The 16,581-nt window shown below is 43.2% G+C and overlaps 1 protein-coding gene, 1 long non-coding RNA gene and 1 pseudogene across 12 annotated transcripts in view; 1 reads left to right on the top strand and 2 right to left on the bottom strand.

Annotated features, from left to right (window-relative positions):
* CECR2 (CECR2 histone acetyl-lysine reader) overlaps positions 1-16,581 on the top strand; it is a 197,764-nt gene that overhangs the window by 28,408 nt on the left and 152,775 nt on the right. The window lies entirely within an intron of this gene.
* Positions 1,191-15,737, bottom strand: LOC144331972 (uncharacterized). Its single transcript, XR_013399630.1, has 2 exons — positions 15,671-15,737; positions 1,191-1,488 (listed from the first exon to the last, which is right to left on the bottom strand). It is a non-coding gene; the product is annotated as an uncharacterized LOC144331972 (long non-coding RNA).
* On the bottom strand, positions 12,917-13,901 carry LOC100426227 (non-histone chromosomal protein HMG-14 pseudogene; annotated as a pseudogene).

Below are 16,581 nucleotides of genomic sequence, written 5' to 3'. Positions count from 1 at the left end.
GGCCTCCCGCAGTGCTGGGATTACAGGCGTGAGCCGCTGTGCCCGGCCGAATCTTACGCATTCTTTTGTGTCTGGCTTCTTTCACTCACCAGAATGACTTCAAGATGCAGCAGTATAGTGTGTATCAGTAAGTATCGTGTGTATCAGTATACCAGTGATTCATTTTTCTTACTACTATACTGCAGTTTGTCTGTCTTTTTATTGATAGACATTTGGGTTTTTTCATTTTCCTGTTAGTGGACCTTTGAGTTATTTACAGGGTTTGGTAATTATGAATAAAGGTGCTGAGTATGTTCACATACAGGTCTTCGTAGACACGTTTTCAGTTCTCTTGGGTAAATACCTAGCAGTGAAATTGTGCGTCATATGTAAGTGTACGTCTAAATGACCAAACTGTTTTCCAAGTGATTTACTTTTTATTATTTTAATTGAGGCATAGTTTGTATACATTAAAGTCCCCCTCCCACACCTGTTTATTGTACATTTCTATGACTTTTTCCTTTTTTTCTTTTTGAGACGGAGTCTCGCTCTGCTGCCCAGGCTGGAGCCATATAAATGGAAGTGAATAATATGTAGCCATTTGAGTCTTGCATGTTTCACCTGGCATCATGCCTTTGCTGTTCATCCATGTAGTTGCATATATCAGCACCTCATTCCTTCTTATTACCTAATAACAATCCATTGTTGGGACTGACATCAGTTTGTTCCTTCACTAAAGGAAGAACATTTGTGTGTTTCTAGTTTTGGCTATCATAAATAAAGCTCATTAAGCTTCCAACGCACAAATGTTTGTGACAAAACCTGGGAATAAGATTGCTGAGTCCTATGATAAATGCATGTTTAATTTTGGAAAGCATTTTTGCAGTTCATGTTCCCAGTAGCTATGTGTGCGACTTTTCAGTTCCTCTGCATCCAGAGTTTGTTGTCAGTTGTTGTTTGAAGCTATCTTAAGAGATGTGTAACCCTGTTTCCTTGTGGTTGGATTTTACAATACTCAGCATCCTCCCAAACGCTTATTTGCCATCCATAAACTTTAGCGACACATCTGTTGAAGTCTCTTGGCTATTTTCTTTCTTTCTTTCTTTTTCTTTTTCTTTTGAGATGGGATCTGTCTCTGTTGCCCAGGCTGGAATGCAGTGGCACAATCTCAGCTTACTGCAACCTCTGCATCCTAGGCTCAAACAATTCTCCCATCTCAGCCTCCCCAGTAGTTGGGACCACAGGCGGGTGCCACCATTTCAAAATTTTCAGAATTGGGCTGTTTTCTTTAGTGCGTTTTAAGAGTTCTTCATGTATTGGGACTTAGTTCTTATCTGCTGTTTCTCCTGGTACATGGCTTGCCCTTTCATTCTCTTAACAGTGTCTCTTGAAGAGCAGAAACTTTTAATTTTGATAAAGTCTAGATTTATCTAGATTCTCTCTTACGGATTGAGCTTTTGACATTTTGTCTCAGAGATCTTTGCCTAAACCTGAGATCACAGAAGATTTCTTCTATTTTTTGTTTTTTTAAGATGGAGTTTCGCTCTTGTCACCCAGGCTGTAGTGTAGTGGCGTGATCTCGGCTCACTGCAACCTCTGCCTCCCGGGTTGAAGTGATTCTCCTGCCTCAGCCTCCCGAGTAGCTGGGATTACAGGTGCCTGCCACCACACTCAGCTAATTTTTTGTATTTTTAGTAGAGATGGAGTTTCATAATGTTGGTCAGGCTGGTCTCGAACTGACCTCAGGTGATCCACCTGCCTTGGCTTCCCAAAGTGCAGGGATTACAGGTGTAAGCCACTGTGCCTAGCCGTTGTTGTTATTGTTCTAGAAGCTTTATGGTTACTTTTGAAGTTGCTTTTGGAATGTCTTTGGGTTTTGTTGTTGTTGTATTTTGAGATAGTCTTGCTCTGTTGCCTGGGTTGGAGTGCAGTGACATGATCTTGGCTCACTGTAGCCTCCACCACCCAGCTTCAAGCAATTCTCCTGCTCAGTCTCCTGAGTAGCTGGGATTACAGGCCTGTGCCACCACCTCCAGCTATTTTTTTATTTGTGTTTTTAGTGGAGATGGAGTTTCACCATGTTGGCCAGGCTGGTCTTGAAATCCTCACCTCAAGTGATCCACCTACCTCGGCCTCCCAAAGTGCTTGGATTACAGGCGTGAGCCACCACGCCCATCCTGAAATGTTTTTGTTGATAGTGTGTAAGAAGTAGTTTAATTACTCTTTAATTTTCAAGAAGTAGGTGGTATTTCCCTAATTGTAGTCTGGGACAGTCTAGTGGGCTAACCCTTAGAGGCGAAGTTCTGATTGCCTTTTCCAACTTAATTCTGAGCATAGAGAATCAGTCTACATTGCAAAGGGCAAACCTTCCTCTCAGTCTGCTGAAAGGGATTTTGCTCAGAGGTTGGTTGTGGTGCGGGAGAAGAATCCACATTACCATATGTTAGTTTTGCATCCATTTGGCTTAGTTAGTTTCGGATCCCTTTGGGATCCCAGAGGGAATTTGATGATGATGAAAAGAGCAGGCTATTGAAATAGTTGGTTGTAGGATAATTTAAAAAGTGAGGACAGGCTGGGCGTGGTGGTTCACACTTGTAATCCTAGCGTGATTACAAAAAGATTCCCAAAAGAGTTTGGGAGGCCGAGGCAGGAGGATCACTTGAGCCTAGCAGTTTGAGACCAGCCTGGGCAACATAGCGAGACCCCATCTCTTAAAAAAAATTAGCCAGGCATGGTGGCACATTGCTGTAGTCCCAGCTACTTGGGAAGCTGAGGTGGGAGGATCTACTGAACCCAACAGCACTGAACCCAAGAACCCACTGCACTCCATTCTGGACGACAGAGTGAGACCCCGTTTCGAAAATAAAAAAACAAAAAATTCACACTTTTTTGTCAGCATACATCATGACATTTGACTCTTTTTTTTTTTTTTTTTTTTTGAGATGAAGTCTCGCTCTGTCGCCCAGGCTGGAGTGCAGTGGCGCGATCTCGGCTCATGGCAACCTCCACCTCTTGAGTTCGAGTGGTTCTCATGCCTCAGCCTCCCAAGTAGCTGGGATTACAGGCACACACCACCATGCCCGGCTAATTTTTGTATTTTTGGTAGAGACGGGGTTTCACCATCTTGACGAGGCTGGTTTCTAACTCCTGACCTCAAGTGATCCGCCCGCCTCAGCCTCCGGAAGTGCTGGGATTACAGGCGTGAGCCACCGTGCCCAGCTGACATTTGACTCTTAAATACTTAAGCATGCATTGGCTAGGAATATTATCCTGTACAACCACTTACCATTCATATTTCTACAGAGAAAATATTTCATAATATTGTCTAATGCAAGTCCAAATCCAGATTTTTTCCCCTTATCACAAAAAGTTCTTTATCATCGTTTTTATTTTGTTGTTGTAAAAGGGTAATAAGTTGTTTATTTTTATATTATTGATTAGAAATAATTTATTTGCATTAATAAAAGTATCATGAATATTCTTTCCCATTCCTGGATTCTTTCACTTTCTAAAAACATTTTTAATTAAAAATATTTAGAGACCAGGCGTTTTGGCTCATGACTGTAATCCCAGCACTTTGGGAGGCTGGATCGCTTGAGTTTAGGAGTTGGAGACCAGTCCGGGCCTCATCTGTAGAAAAATAAAAAAAACCCAAAACTGGCTGTGGTGGTGCGTACGTGCAGTGCCAGCTACTTGGGGAGGGTGAGGTGGGAGGATTGCTTGAGCCCAGGAGGTTGAGGCTGTAATGAGCCATGATCATACCACTGCACTCTAGCCTGGGCGACAGAGTGAGAGCCTGTCTACAAACAAAAAAAAACAGGCCAGGCGCTTTGGCTCACCCCTGTAATCCCAGCACTTTGGGCGGCCAAGGCGGGCGGATCACCTGAGTTCAGGAGTTTGAGACCAGCCTGGCCAACATGGCGAAACCCCGTCTCTACTAAAAATTAGCCGGGCATGGTGGCGGGTGCCTGTAATCCCAGCTACTTGGGAGGCTGAGGCAGGAGAATCGCTTGAACCTGGGAGGCGGAGGTTGCAGTGAGTCGGGATTGCGCCACCGCACTGCAGCCTGGGCGACAGAGCGAGAGACTCTTGTCTCAAAAAACAAACAAACAAAAAAACTGTGCATCACTGTGTTAAAAGGAAATTTTATGTAGAAAATATATAAAATGAGTAAGAGTGAAGCACTGTTTGAAAATTGCCGTGGTAATGGGAGTTGAAGTTTAAGCAGGGCTGAGTGATGTGGTCGAGTAGTTAGAACATTCCTGGTATATAACCTGTGCGCAGTAAATATTTGCTGATTGAATGGAGAAATAATCTCTGCAGGGTAGAAAGATCACTTCACTTTTGGTATAGAATGAACAGCCCAGAACCAGAAGGACAAGTTACGAGGGTAGGTTGGAGATGACAGGAGGTGAAGTAGAAAGGATAACAGATCGAATGAGAGCATGGATATGAGAGTAGGAGACAGAAGTAATCGCATGTGGTTGGACAATGGTTTGTAAGAGCGGAGAAGGCTAGCAGAGTGCATCTTCAGGGCAGTGTCATCCCGAGGGAGTATTGTGGGAATCTGTGGCGGTTAGTGGGTGGGATCTGCATGCTAGATGTTACGCAGTGTTATATGCAGTGCGTGGGACATTCTCCACAGTGAAGAATTTGCTCCCTCCTAAAGAGCTTTCATTTGTTTATTCATTTCATTTATTTATTTTTTTGAGACAGAGTCTGGCTCTGTCGCCCAGGCTGGGGTATAGTGGCGCGATCTCGGCTCACTGCAACCTCCACCTCCCAGGTTCAAGTGATGATTCTCCTGCCTCAGCCCCTCGAGTAGCTGGGATTACAGGCATGCGCCACCACACCTGGCTATTTTTTTGTGTTTTAGTAGAGATGTGGTTTCACCATGTTGGCCAGGCTGGTCTCGAACTCCTGACCTCAGGTGATCCACCCGCCTCCCAAAGGGCTGGGATTATAGGTGTGAACCACTGTGTGCAGCCAAGAGCTTTTATATAGGTTAAAAAAAAATTTGTATTTGAATCTAAATCCAAACTCTATGAATAAACACAAATTAATTTTTGTGGTGTTTTAACATAAATGGAAATTTTTAGTAATGCAGCTGCGGTGTGCATCTGTAAAAGATGATGCTTTGTATTGTTTGGAACATTAGTAAGAGTTTCCACCATTTTGGGAAATTCTGTGCGGTGTCATCATCTTTGTCAGTGGTCCTGTTGGATTGTTCATGCAGCACTGTGTCCGTCGGCCTCTGCACTCTCAGCTTGCATGGGGAGGAACAAGCACCTCTTTCATCTCCTGCTGAGGTCATGCGTCAGCATTTTCATTTTGACCTTTATTTTATTATATATTTCATGGTGTGTCTGCTTCTGATTCCAGTTGAGGAATACATTGATTATATTTATGAATGTAGGAATTTGTATCATCTGTTAATTGCATTTTGGTATAACAAAGTGGGGGGTGTTATAAACTATAAAATATGTGTTGTAAAGAAGGAGCATTGGGCCCGAGACAGCTGGACCACCGGCCTGGTATGACTCCCTGGGTCTGGCCCAGTGACTGCTCAGACGTTGCTTCCTCTTCATTGAGATGGGAAGATTAAATGAGGATTGAGTCTGGGGTGATGAGTACGTGAGGTTGTAAGTGTGGGACATGTTGAATTTGACGTCTGGTGAAACATTCAATCTGAGTTATGCAGGAGGCAGTTGAGTGGAGATTTGACCTTCTGAAGGGAGTTTTTGTCTGGGAGAAAATAACAGTGAACATTTATTGAGAGAAGTGGTGGTTAAGAATGCAGATTCTAGAGCAGACGGGGTTTGTATCCTGGTGCCATGCACAGTGCCTCTGTGACATTGGACAATTTACTTAACAGCTCTTCCACTCAGTTTCTCATCTTTAGAAATGGGAATAAACAATACTGCTTGTGGAGTTAATGTGAGAATTAAATGCCTTCAAGTTTGTAAAATACCTAAATCGTGCCAACTTATAAATTGTGTTCAAATTAGCTGTTACTATTCACTAAACATTCAATATGTGCCAAGGATTGTTAACATAGAATTATCTCATTTGGTAGTTACAATGCAAAACAATATTTTTATGAGATAATTGAGGCTCAGGGAGATTTAATATAGACTTGGGAGTCCTAAGTAGTAAAGTAATAAGGCTAACTTGGACAGGTTGAATCAGGTGATATTGGACTCTCCATCTAAGGTCCTCAGACCAACATGGTGAGCACCTCCTGGGAACTTGTTAGAAATGCAGAGTCTCAGGTTCACCCTGGATCTGTCTACTCAGGTTCCCAGGTCATTACTGCGCACATTAAAGTGTGAGAAGCCCTGGGCTCAGAGATCTGAGCTGGTCAAGTTCAGCAGGGACAGAAAACGTGGAGGCCTCATTAATGGTATAGTAAAAGGCTCAGGATGTGGGATGCCAGATGCCCATCCCGGCTTTAGCTCCAAGTCTTAGCTTTTGAAGCTTCGCCATCTTTTTCTTTCTCTGGACCTCAGTTTTCTCATCTTTTGGTGAGGCAAGTTCTTTTTTAGCTCTAACATTTTATGGTTCTCCGTCCAAAGTCTTCTCCTGGGAAGATGCATCTTCTGATGGGTGCTTAGGGTTTGGATTAGTGGAGGAGTTGAAGTAATGGTGATTTTTTTTTTTTTTTTTGAGATGGAGTCTCCCTCTGTCGCCCAGGCTGGAGTGCAGTGGCGCGATCTCGGCTCACTGCAACCTCTGCCTCCCGGGTTCATGCCATTCTCCTGCCTCAGCCTCCCGAGTAGCTGGGATTACAGGCACGCGCCACCACACCCGGCTTATTTTTGTATTTTTAGTAGAGTCGGGGTTTCACTATGTTGGTCAGGATGGTCTTGATCTCTTGATCTCATGATCTGCCTGCCTTGGCCTCCCAAAGTACTGAGATTGCAGGCGTGAGCCACCGCACCCAACCTGTAATGGTGATTTTTATATGGGAGGGTGAGCATAGTACACTCAGATGTGATTACACCGTGAGTGTAAAATTGTGGATTTTACTACAGTAAAAATTTTAGTGTAATTTCATCATTTCTCAACTTTCAGTATTTGAATTTAAGGGAAAATTTGTCCAGAAATCTTGAAATTTAAGAAATACATTATTGGCCGGGCGCGGTGGCTCACGCCTGTAATCCCAGTACTTTGGGAGGCCAAGGCGGGCAGATCACGAGGTCAGGAGATCGAGACCATCCTGGCTAACATGGTGAAACCCCGTCTCTACTAAAAAAAATGCCAAAAATTAGCCGGGCGTGGTGGTGGGCGCCTGTAGTCCCAGCTACTGGGGAGGCTGAGGCAGGAGAATGGCGTGAACCCGGGAGGCGGAGCTTGCAGTGAGCCGAGATTGCACCACTGCACTCCAGCCTGGGCGACAGAGCGAGACTCCGTCTCAAAAAAAAAAAAAAAGAAATACATTCTTTTGGCATCTCTTTGAATTTTGGACCTCACATTTAATGCTGACATGCTAATGCTCACATGGTATGGTGTTTCATTATTATGCTTATCATAATTCTGCAGTTAGTATTTTATTTACCTGTCATAGTTGGATGTATTTTATAATATATTAAGTTCTAAAGCGCCATTACTTTTTAAAAAATCCGAAGTGCAGATTTGGCTTCCCCATTAGTCTTAGTTTCCTCATTTTCCTTCCTTTTGCATGCAGGGACAGTGTCCAAAATGCACACCGTTTAGTGTGACTTAGGTATTGGGTAACATATTTTATATCTAAGTGTTTTATTTACATTATCTTTCCTGTAGTTTCAAAGTAATCTTTAGGATTACCCTCAGCTGTTATGCCAAAGTCAGATTAAGTGACTGAGGAAGAGGAGTTTGTATTTTAAAGACAAAGCTGTCTGGGAAGGGCAGAACTTAGTGGCAGCCAGTCACTGAGGTGTGTGGAGTAGATGAGGTCTGGAATGGATAGCAGGATACAAAGTCACTCAGTGAAGATGCTTGCGGGGTGTTGAATAAGGGTTAGAGAAGCTGGGCACACCTCTCAACTCTCTTTATCCTTAGTAGGCTCTTGAGAAATGTCCTTTTTCTTGCGAGTCATTTCATTTCTGAAGTCTTTGTTTTATGGCGGAGCTGCATTCTGACTCTGGGGCTTAAGAGCGAGGGGAAAGACAGAAAGTCCGAGAAGGGCAGAGAAGACCTTGGAGGTCAGAGGGTTTGTTCTGTAAATACCTCGCTGCTTATCCAGGTAACTGGGATCTCACTTGCCTGTGTATAGTTTGTTGGCAGGATCCCAGGAGAATCTTTTTTATTTGTTTTGAGACAGGGTCTGCCTCTGTTGCAGGCTGGAATGCAGTGGCGTAATCTCTGCTCACTGCAGCCTTAACCTCGTGGGCTCAAGCAATCCTTTGGCCTCAGCCTCCTTAGTAGCTGGGACTACAGGCGCATGCCACCGTGGCTGGTTAGTTTTTTGACCTTTTTTTTTTTTGGTAGAGATGGGGTCTCGCTATGTTGCTCAGACTGGTCTTGAACTCCTGGGCTCAGGGGATTCTCCCACCTTGGCCTTCCAAAGTGCTGGGATTACAGGTGTGAGCCACCGTGCCCGGTCCCCAGGGGAGTCTTATTCTTGCAGGATTTTCTGAAGACTTCTAGAACAAGTGTGACTATGATTCAGAATCTTCATCTCCCCTAAAGAAAGAGTGTTCCAGAGGTAAGGAGGGACGGATGACAGAAATTGGTAGCTGAAGAGGTTTGTCTATGGATTCGTCTATTTCGTCATAATGCTTGGTATCAGAAGACCAGAAGAATATTTTTGCAACTTATTTTTAAAAACAGCTTTACTGAGGTATAACTGACATAATCTACCGCAAATATTTATGTGTACAATTTGGCAAGTTTTGACATATATATACACACTAGTGAAACCATCACCGCAGTCAAGATGAACGTGTCCGCGTACGCCACGCGAAGATGTGATATCCTTGGGTCCCTTTGTAATCTCTTTACCTCCTGTCTCGCCCCAGCCTGTGTTTCTCCCAGGGTGACCCCCCAGTCTGCTTTCTGTCACTGTATGTTAGTTTACATTTCCTAGATTTTTACATGAGATATGCACTCTTTTGTTGTTGTTCCTGTTCCTTCTACTCAGTGTAAATAGAAATTCATTCATTCTGTAGCATGTGCCAATAGTTGATTTCCTTTTTATTGTTGAGTACTATGCCAGTTTATGGATAGATAGTATATAGTTTGTTTATTGAGTTCACCTATTGGCAAAAATTTGTGTACCATTCTTTGGACGTATGCTTTCGTTTCACTTGGGTAAGTACCTGGAAGTAGAATGACTGGGTCATATGGTAGGTGAAGATATAACCCCCCACATTTTTTTTTTAACAGATGGGGTCTCACTGTGTTGCCCAGTCTGGCCTTGAGCTCCTGGGTGCAAGCACTCCTCCCCCTTCAGCCTCCTGACCACAGGTGCTCAACACCATACCCAGCTCAACATTTTAACTTTTTTTTGGTGAGACGGAGTCTCACTCTTTTGCCCAGGCTGGAGTGCAGTAGCGCAGTCTCAGCTCACTGCAACCTCCGCCTCCCGGATTCAAGTGATTCTCCTGCCTCAGCCTCCCGAGTAACTGGGATTACAGGTGCCCGCCACCATGCCCGGCTAATTTCTTGTATTTTAGTAGAGATGGGATTTCTCCATGTTGCCCAGGCTGGTTTCGAACTCCTGAGCTCAGGCAATCCGCCCGCCTCGGCCTCCCAAAGTGCTGGGATTACAGGCATGAGCCACTGTGCCTGGCCAGCATTTTTAACTTTTTGAAAAAATAAATTTATTTTAGAATCATTTTAGATTTAAAGAATAGTTACAATGACAGCACAGAGAAAGACTTCATATATATCAGGGCTTGGCAGACTTTTCCCATGAAGAGCCAGATAATAAATATTTTAGACCAAATGGTCTTTCCTAGGACTACTGTGCTGATGTAGGGCAGAGGCTGCCATCAGACAGTGAGGAAATGAATGGATGTGTTCCAGTCAAACTTTATGAAAACAGGTGGTAGGCTGGATTTGGCCCTTGGATTGTAGTTTGCTGATCCCTTCTATAAACCCTCCACCCAGCTTCCTCTAATGTTTAATCTTTTATAATCATGGTAAATTTGTCAAAACTAAGACATTCACATTTGTGCAGTACTGTGAACTAAACTTCAGACTATTTAGATTGCGACAGTTTCCCCATCTTTTCATTTCAGGATTTGTTCCTGCATTCCAGCTAATGTCGCATGTCTCCTTAAGTCTGTTGTCATCCGTTTGGACTCATTGATACTTATCTTTTGGATTTGAATCTAACACTGTTTATTTAGCTGCTCAAATTGTTTCAGCTTTGGCCATTGGGAATTCTTTCCGGCTGGCTCCGGTCTCCTTTAGACATGTCCTCATTTTTTTTCTGTTTTGGGTACTGCCATTGTTTGGCTACACCCGTTTTTTATCCATTCACCAGATGATGGATTGTTTTTGCTTTCGGATTGTTTTTGTTTGGGGCTACTGTAGATAATAGCTGCGTGTATTTGCTTGTAGGTGTTTGTGTGCTTTCTTTTTTTTCTTGGACAAATACTTAGGAGTAGGACTGGAGTTATGTTTTAACTTCTAAAGAAACTGGCAAAGTTGTTTTCCAAAGAAAACACACCAATTTCTGTTTTCAACAGTAGTGAATAAGGGGCTCTGATTTTTTCACGTCATCAATACTTGTTATTGCCTGTCCTTTTGATGATCACTATTCACTAGTGGGGGCAAAGGGCTATTTTAATGTGGTTTTGATCTGCATCTCCCTTATCACTAATGTTCACCTTTTCTGTGTTTGTTAGCTATTTATATCTTTGGTGATCTTTTAGTTAAGGTCTTTTGCACATTTTTAAAAATTGGACACTTTGTCTATTGAGCTCTTTATGTATTCTGGTTTTGCTTTTTCCTAATCTAAGGTCACAAAGGTTTTTTTTCTTACGTTTTCTTTTAGAAGTTTTATTGTTTTAGATTCATTTAAGTCTGTGTTTCATTTTGAGTTGATATTTGCATATGATGTAAAGTACTGATCAAAGTTCGTGGGGTTTTTTGGGGGGGCGGTAAGGGGCATGTGTTTAGGAGCATTTGTAGAAAAGACCATCCTGGCCGGGCACAGTGGCTCACACCTGTAATCCTAGCACTTTGGGAGGCGGAGTTGGGAGCATCACAAGGTCAGGAGTTTGAGACTAGCCTGGCCAATATGATGAAACCCCGTCTCTGCTAAAAATACAAAAATTAGCCAGGCGTGGTATCGCGCGTCTGTAGTCCCATCTACTTGGGAGGCCGAGGCAGAAGAATCGCTTGAACCCAGAAGGTGGAGGTTGCAGTGAGCCAAGATGGTGCCGCTGCACTCCAGCCTGGGTGACAGAGCGAGACTCCGCCCCCACCAAAAAAAAAAAAAAAAAAAGAAAGAAAGAAAAGATCACCCTTTATTAGTTGCCCAAGTCAGTTTTCCATATACATGTGGGTTCATTTCTGGACTCTGTTCTATGTCATTGTTTGCTCTGTTCTGTTTTTGAGACAATATCACAGTAGCTTAATTAGTGTAGCTTTTAGTAAGTCATGAAATCAAATAATGTTAGTCCTCTCACTTTGTTCATTTTCTTTTTTTTTTTTTTTTTTTTGAGACGGAGTCTTGCTCTGTAGCCCGGGCTGGAGTACAGTGGCCGGATCTCAGCTCACTGCAAGCTCCGCCTCCCGGGTTTATGCCATTCTCCTGCCTCAGCCTCCGGAGTAGCTGGGACTACAGGCGCCTGCCACCTCGCCCGGCTAGTTTTTTTGTATTTTTAGTAGAGACGGGGTTTCACGGTGTTAGCCAGGATGGTCTCGATCTCCTGACCTCGTGATCCACCCGTCTCGGCCTCCCAAAGTGCTGGGATTACAGGCTTGAGCCACCGCGCCCGGCCACTTTGTTCATTTTCAAAGTTGCTTTGGCTATTTTATATTTTTTATATTTCCATATGAATTTTAGAATTAGTTTATCAGTTTCTACAAAAAAAGCCTGCTAGCATTTAGATTGGAGTTGTGTTGAATATCTAGGTCCATTTGTAGAAAATGGGCCTCTTAACACTATTGAGTCTTCTGACCCGTGATGATGGTACCTGTCTCCCTGTCTAGGTTTTCTTTGATTTCTGACAGAAAAATTTTATATTCAAATTCTCAACTCTTTAGCTATCTCCCATCTTTTGTCAGAGTTATCCCAAAATACTACATTCTTTTTGATGCTGTTACACATTTTTTTCATAATTGAGATTTTATCGGTTGAGGATCAGTACAGACATTTCAATTTGTACACAATTCTTAACCTAGGTAACGAAATTCTAAAAAGCCATGTATCGTAATCCTTTTTTAAAGTTACTCCAGTGACTTTCCAGCTTAAGATCTGGAAGCAAATTTTCCTGAAGAGGCTGTCAAGCACCAGTATATTCACATGTTGGTCAGCTGTTACACGTGGCCCACCAGTTCACAACCGAATGGCATGTACACTACATACTCAAATCTGTAATCTTTCGCAGCACAGTAGCAAAGTTATTAGGAAAGCAGGACTACCACAACCAAAGATGTTACAGAGTGCACACGATTCTGACAGGGAGCGCCTGATCAAGGAGTAAGGTTTTCTGTAGGAAACAATTCTACTAAAAACAACATGGCAATAGAAGTAATTTAAAATGTTCAAGACATTAAATGCAGGACTGACTCCATATTGCCATTTAATATGCTTTGTATTATAGGATATAAAAACTAACCCCCCATCTATGGAATGTTAAGCTGGCACCCGAGACAGTCAGAGCCTCCCATACATAATTCAATATCCCACACTATTTTCTGGTTGTACCAAAGAATAAACAACCAGCAAATGATTTCACCTCTTAAAAAAAAAGCATTTACACTTAAAAAATGGGATGAGGTGGGATTCCCTCCTTCTTAAAAATGTTTCTAGAGCTACTGAAAAACTTGCATTTACAAAATAGTTGATAAAAATATTCCTCTGGGTTGTACAAGAAGGGAGACAGGGACCACTGGTAAGACGTGGTGTATGGTATTAATCAGACTTGACTTCTTTCTCTCCTGCTTCATCAGAGGCTGGACTCTCCGCAGTTTTCGTTTCCCCGCTTTCTGCAGGTAAATCTTCTTTACTTTCTTGGTTAGCCACCTCGGCCTGTGTTCCCTTTGCTCCCCTTTTCCCTTTTGTTTGCACTTTTTTGTCTGAAGATTTATCGCTGCTGCCTTTTTTGGCTTCGCTTCCACTTTTGCAAGAGGTTTAGCTGACAGCCGCGCCGATCTCCTCTTGGGCGCTTCCTTGGCGGCCCCTTCGGCAGAGCTGACCTTCCTCTTGGGCCTCCTGGTGGCAGGGAAGGCGCGTGCTGTGGGTGCCTGCGGGCCGAGAGCCTTCGCGAAACTGGGCTGCCTGGCCGCTGCCACTCCTCCCGCCGCCCGAGCTCGCTGTTACACATCTTTAAAAGTTTTCGGCCAGGCACGGTGACTCACACCTGTAATCCCAGCACTTTGGGAGGCTGAGGCAGGCATGAGGTCAGGAGTTCAAGACCAGCCTGGCCAACATAGTGAAACCCCATCTCTACTAAAGAAATACAAAAAGTAAGCTGGGCATGGTGGCGGGCGCCTGTAATCCCAGCTACTCGGGAGGCTGAGGCAGGAGAACCTTTTGAACCTGGGAGGTGGAGATTGCTGTGAGCCGAGATTGTGCTGTGGCACTCCAGCCTGGGCAAAACAGCGAGACTCCGTCTCAAAAAAAAAAAGTTTTCGATTGTTTGCTAGTATATGGAAATAGCATTGAGTTTTGTCTATTACTCTTGTATCTGTAACCTTCCTAAACTCACCTCTTTTAGCAGCCTGTTCATAGATTCCATTGGATTTTCTGCATAGATGATCATGTTGTTTGTAAATAAAGATAATTGTGCATTTTTTGGCAATGTGGAGGCCACTTACTTCTTTTTTTTACCTTATTGCACTGTCTAGAGCCAACCATAAAATGTAGAGGCCAGAGTAGACATCCTGGTCTTGTTCCTCATCTTAGAGAAAAAGCATTCGGATCTTCCCCTTTTCCTTTTCGATTTTTTTCCTGCAACCATGGGTTATTTAGAAATATGAATATATTAGAAGTATATTAGTTATTAGAAGTGTGAAGAATATTAGTTTTCAAATATTTGGAAAATTTCCAGAGAGCTTTCTATTAATGATATACCTAATTTAACCCACTTTAGTCAGACAACATATTTTGTATGACTTGCATCCTTTGAAATGTATTGAGACTTGTTTTAAGGCCCAGAATATGGTGTCTCTTGGTAAGCATTTCATGTTCACTTGAAAAGAATGTATAGGGCCGGGCATGGTGGCTCATGCCTGTAATCCCAGCACTTTGGGAGGCTGAGGCAGGAGGACCACCTGAAGTCAGGAGTTCGAGACTAGCCTGGCCAACATGATGAAACCCTCTCTACTAAAAAAATGCAAAAGTTTGCCAGGTGTGGTGGTGCACGCCTGTAATCCCAGCTACTGGGGAGGCTGAGTCACGAGAATCACTTGAACCCAGGAGGCGGAGGTTGCAGTGAGTCAAGATGCCACTGCCCTCCAGCCTGGGTGACAAAACAGGACTCTGTTCCTCCCCCCCAGCCCTCCCTCCAAAAAAAAAAAAAAGAAAAGGAAAGAATGTGTATTCTGCTATTCTTGGCTAGAGTATCTTATAAATGTCAGTTCACAAACTTCTTTATCTTTTAATACAATGGGGTGAAATATGAAATGATTCATTTCCCTTCCCCAAATTCTTAGCGTGAGTCTGGAAATCCTGCCAGCTCTTTCTTCTAGCTGAAGAGCCGTCTCCTGATTGGAATGACAGCTTTGAACTGGAAGACATTATTTCATTAGTGCACTAATCAACCACAGAGATTACCTGATTGGCTGCTTAATAATTAAATGAAGTTGCTTGTAATTCTTTGAGCATACACAGAACTAATTAAATTAACCCTTTACTGCCTGACATGCCTGGGGTATTCTCGTGTGAAAATGGAGGAACCTACAATCCTTCTTGAACACTGGTGAGGTAAACAAGCAGATGTGTCAGTCAGTTTCCAAGGGAAGCACCTTGTATAAGAAGCATTTAAGTACAAATCAAACAAAAAATACAGATTCAGAAACTACAGTCCTTTGACAACTTGAGTATTAGTTTATTAGCCGTGTTCTTAAAGCTTAATGGAAAGCTTTTATACCAATACTTTCTTTGGATAGAAATTTAAGAATAACTCTCTTCATAGCCACTTACTGTCTTTGAGGAGTTTGTTGTTGTTGTTGTTGTAAGGATCTTTCGGTGTAAAATCATTTCCCTAGTTATTTCAATATAAGTTCGCATCAGCCTAGTGAGATATAGAGCAAGGCAGGTGAAAGAGAGTACTGGGCTATAATCGAAAGAGGCCGGGTGTGGTGGCTCATGCCTGTAATCCCAGCACTTTGGGAGGCCGAGGTGTGTGGATCACCTGAGGTCAGGAGTTTGAGACCACCCTGGCCAACATGGTGAAACTCTATCTCTACTAAAAACACAAAATTCGCCAGGCGCGGTGGCAGGTGTGTGTAATCCCAGCTACTGGGGAGGCTGAGGCATGAGAATTGCTTGAAGCTGGGAGGCAAAGGTTGCAGTGAGCTGAGATCACACCACTGCCCACCAGCCTAGGCAATAGAGTGAAGCTCTCTCTCAAAAAAAAAAAAAAAAAAAAGAAAGAGGCCGTGAATAGAGGGCCTTATTTTAGCCTCAGGTTTTAGGTGGATGATTGAGGAAATTAAGATAGGAGAAGTTAGGCATTTTGTCTGACAGTGGTTCTCGACAGGGGGTGATTTGCCCCTTAGAGGACTTTGGCAGTGTCTGGAGACAGTTTTGGTTGCCACAACTCAGGAGAAGAGGGGTGTGGGTAGAGGTCAGGAATACTGTCACATAGCCTACAGTGCGTAAGACAGCTCTTCAGAACAGCAACAAAAATCATCTAGTCCAAAATGTCAGTACGGCTGAGATTGAGAAACCCTGGTCTGAAGCCAGCTTTTCTTGAGTTTTGATTAGAACATGGGTGTCCAAAACCGTACCTTTGGTGACTAATAATCTTGTCATCAGTTGTGGGTGATCCCCTCTAAGTTATTATTTTTATTTTTTCCAGTTCATTTGTTAAATTGGGGCAAAATTTACGTAACGTAAAATTAATTGTTAACCATTTGAAAGTGTACGATTCAGTCACATTGAGTGAATTCAATATGTCGTGCAGCTGTCGTTTCTATCCAGTTCCAAGACATTTTTATCACCTCAAAAGGAGAGACCCTGTAACCCCCCCCCTCAGCCCCCTCAGCCCGCAGCCCCGGGCATCCACTCGTCTGCTTTCTGTCTTTGGATTCTAAATTATTTTTATGTTTGCTTCTTTGTGATGCTCTGGAAAGAACACGGTCAGGAAGTCAGCAGCGTGGACTTCACATCCCAGTGTCTCCATTCTTCCTCTCGCTAGTGGTGTGATTGGGCAAGTCATTCATCTGTTGTACGCCTCAGTTTCCTTTTCATTTATGTGGCAGCTGTCATGGTAGCCA

Source organism: Macaca mulatta, chromosome 10 (genome assembly GCF_049350105.2).
Source record: "Macaca mulatta isolate MMU2019108-1 chromosome 10, T2T-MMU8v2.0, whole genome shotgun sequence".
NCBI lineage: Eukaryota > Metazoa > Chordata > Mammalia > Primates > Cercopithecidae > Macaca > Macaca mulatta.
Note: the sequence above shows the minus strand (reverse complement) of the source record. Positions and strands in the feature narration are given on the sequence as shown.